Consider the following 3,883-nt stretch of genomic DNA (forward strand, 5'->3'; position numbering starts at 1 on the left):
GCTTAGAAAGGGATCAGATCTCACAATCTTGTCTAATTACTATTATTGCAATCATTCATCTGTATATCACTTTAGCTAATAAGGTGTAGTTCTAAGGAAATAATAGCACTGAATTCCGTTGCAAGCATTCACTTTAAATTCAAATTTGGATGATGGTTTGTTTATTAATTAATTAATATTTTATTTTATTTCATTTCATTTTGAATTTTCAATGTGTGTGAAATTGAGGTGCTTAGTCAATTTGTTGTAAATCCTGTCACAATCGCAACATTGACTAATTTTTAATTTTATTTTATTTTATTTTATTTTATTTTATTTTATTTTATTTTATTTTATTTTATTTTATTTTATTTTATTTTATTTTATTTTATTTTATTTTAATTTATTTTATTTTATTTTATTTTATTTTATTTTATTTTATTTTATTTTATTTTATTTTATTTTATTTTATTTTATTTTATTTTATTTTATTTTATTTTATCTTATCTTATTTTATTTTATTTTGTTTCATTTCATTTTATTCTATTTAATTTTATTTTATCCAGAAAGTTTAGGGTATTGTGTAATCTGGGTAAGCCGAGTGTATGTTTTAAAAAATTGTGGTGAAATAAATGCAATTTGTAAATCTAGTTTCCGAGGTCCTGTTTTGTATTATTTTTGTGTGGGCCATTCATACTAGGCGCCCAGGTGATTCACACAGCAATAATTTTTGGTACCCAATAACGTGGGGCGGGATTTCAGGGGTCAGAATTAATTAAAAAGCTGATGGACGGAGGTAATAGGAAGGGCGACAACAGGAAGCAAAAGAGCAAATAGATAAAGTGATAGAGACGATGAGGAAAGAAATCTGAGGGCCAAAGTAAGAGAAGGGAAATGGATAAAGACAAAGAATTTACGAAAAGGATAGTAAAATTAAACAAAGAAAATGAGAGATGCGAAAGGGAAAGGGAATGAGAAAGAAATCACGGAAAAATGGTTAAAAGAAAATCTACAACTACAGGCGAAGGTAAAACAGGCGATAACAATTGGAGCAGGGGATACGAAGATAGAAGTTATGAGGGGTAGAAAAACTAAAAGGAATTAAGATGTACATAGATAACGAGCCAACGTATGAAGAAAGTAAGATGCGGAGAGAAATTAAGGAGGTGACCGAAAAAGAGAGAAGAAACGGCAAAAAACAAGGTTAGAAATATAGGAAATTAATGATTGAAGACGAAGAGTGCAAATGGAGAAAAGAAGAAAAAGGGCAAGTAAGATAGAGAGAATAAACGTAATATGAAACAGAAAAATTAATAGTAAAAGAAAAGATAGAGGGAGGGGGGGCTGGGTTAAGTGACAAGCAATGGAAGACTTATACGGGGTGTCAATTTTAAAACATGCAGTCGGCCATATTTTCCAAACCAAAGAAGATATTGAAAATCGCGAAAAACCGTTTCGGTGGTATTGAAGCGGAACCAGAATGAGGTTATGAGTGACAACCCCCCACCCCCTTAACCCTTAACACATCTTTGGAAAGCTACTGAAAAATGCTTTCCAGTGGTACCAACAAAGTCAATGTTAATAAAAGACAATTTATCAAAAAATTAATAATAACAAAAAAAACTAAATGTTGACATTGAGGGATTTATGGGAAATTGGCCAAGAACTTCAGAGATGCTTCATTAAGCAATCTTGGTTGCTTTCTTTTTTTATTGATAACAGATCTCGTTTCTTCGAATTTAGCGAACAAATCTTGAACATAGGCATGGTTTAATTTTTGTTTTGTTAATTATTAAATTTTTGTGAAATAGTCTTAATGAATATTGACTTTATTTGTACCACTGGAAAGCATTTTTCATTAGCTTTCCAACGATGTGTCACAACTATGGGTTTGCCAGTTAGGATTTTTGAAGAGGGGGGGGGGGGGCTGGGTGGTTAAGAGGGGGGTTGTCACTCATAACGTCATTCTGGTTCCCCCTTGATACCCCCGAAACGGTTTTTCGCGATTTTCAATATCTTCTTTAGTTTGGAAAATATGGCCGACTGCGAGTTTTAAAATTGACACCCTGTATAATAGAAAATAGAAGAAGAGGGGATACTATTGGCGGAAACAGGGAATAAGGGAGTATATGTAGAGATCAGAAGGAGAACACAGGAAAGGAAATCAAGAGATGAAGAGGGCAACAGTGAGGGAGAAGCGTTAGGTACTGAAATTACCAAAAAGGAGAGAATATATAGAGGGAGATAGAGACAGATAATTGACATACATGGGACGCAGAGTGAGACTGCTAATTGAACAAGGATAGAGTCGGATCACCAACCGATGGAAATGAGCTTATATATGAACATATGAAGATCAAGAAAGGGAAAGTATCAAAAAAAGGGACGTACAGTTATGGACAAGAGACAGTGTGGAGACATAAGAGGAGACTAGAAGAACAAGAAGAAAAAATAGAACGGAGTACGAGTACAGAGGGGGAGTGGAATTGTATCAATGAGAAGAAATAACGTGGAAACTAAACATTTAAGGATATAGAGAAATTATGGAGAAGGAAGAAAGAGGGGTATAGAGGAGAAAGAAGTGAGAGAATAGAACAAAGCACAAAAGAAAATGAAGAAAAAAGATTGAGGAACAGAAAGGATACAAGTATCAAATCAGGGGAATAGACAGAGGTGATAAGCAGATGACAAATAGAACAAGTTAGAGGAAAATATATTTAGAGGAATGGAAAAAACAATTGATCGAGGTACTACAAAGAAAGCAGGAGACTATGGAAGAGGTAGGAAAAGAGAAGACTAAAGGGGATAAGATAATAATCGAGCAGCATTTAAAAAGACTGAAGGGAGAGAACGCGGCGAAAGAGACAGAATAGGAAATGAGGTTGGGATTTTCGCCACAGATGGGGTCAAGGAAGGGATAAACATTTTAGTAAACAAGGTGTGGAAAGGAGGGGGTTTACGAGAAGAATCAAAGGAAGGGGTAATATTGTCGATAGGACGTAAAAAAGACGCAAGACGGGGGCAGAGGTCAGAAGTGGATGATGAGGATACTAAAGAAAAAGTGTATGTTCTTGTAATTCAAATTGTAAAAAATGTCGCCATTTTGGAATCAACATAAATTTTACTGATTAGTCATTAGAGTTTTCGCGTGTTCTAAAAAGAGAAAATAGTTAATAGTTCAATTTAGCGCATTGAAACTGAAGTCAAATGAGCGAAATAACTTCGAGGTCTTATTCAAAAAATAAGTGAGACTAGCACTCGATTGTTGGTCATTGAAACTGACTGCAAGAGACCAGCAAAACTGGATTTTCAAACAAAATTTTGCACTGCATTTGAATTTTTAAACTCGGCTAGCCTAAATTACACAACACTCTAAGGTTACTGTGTTCGTGTACACGCGTGACAAATTTTCAAAAATTTTAAATTCAAAACTGTGATACAAAATTAATACTTAAATTGCTACCCAGCAAGAACTTGTATCAAAAGAAGTTACATTCGACGAGGCATCTAAAGAATTATAAAGAACCAAAAATTCAAATGAACGAAGGAACCCGAAAAATTAAAATTGTCTCAAGGATTTGCGGAAATTCCAAGAAAATGAATCTGGTAGAACTAAAGTACGCATAGGATTGAAAGAAGCTGAATAACTTGAAGTATTTCAAGATTTGAGAAGCCTAAGACTCTGAAGGATTAAAAAAATCGGAAGAACGTGATAAATTGAAACCCATAATTTGAAAAATTGAGGTATACGAAATATTCAAATGGAATAAGGTCTCGGCGAAACTGCGAATTTGAAGAATTACAAAAATCTCGTGCATTTGAAAGGTTTAAAAGAACTAAAAAATTAAAAAAATCTTAAAGAATCATAGGTCTGAGCAATTTGGAGCAAGAGAAGAAAAATTAA

Source organism: Photinus pyralis, unplaced genomic scaffold (assembly GCF_008802855.1).
Source record: "Photinus pyralis isolate 1611_PpyrPB1 unplaced genomic scaffold, Ppyr1.3 Ppyr1.4_LG9, whole genome shotgun sequence".
NCBI classification, from domain to species: domain Eukaryota; kingdom Metazoa; phylum Arthropoda; class Insecta; order Coleoptera; family Lampyridae; genus Photinus; species Photinus pyralis.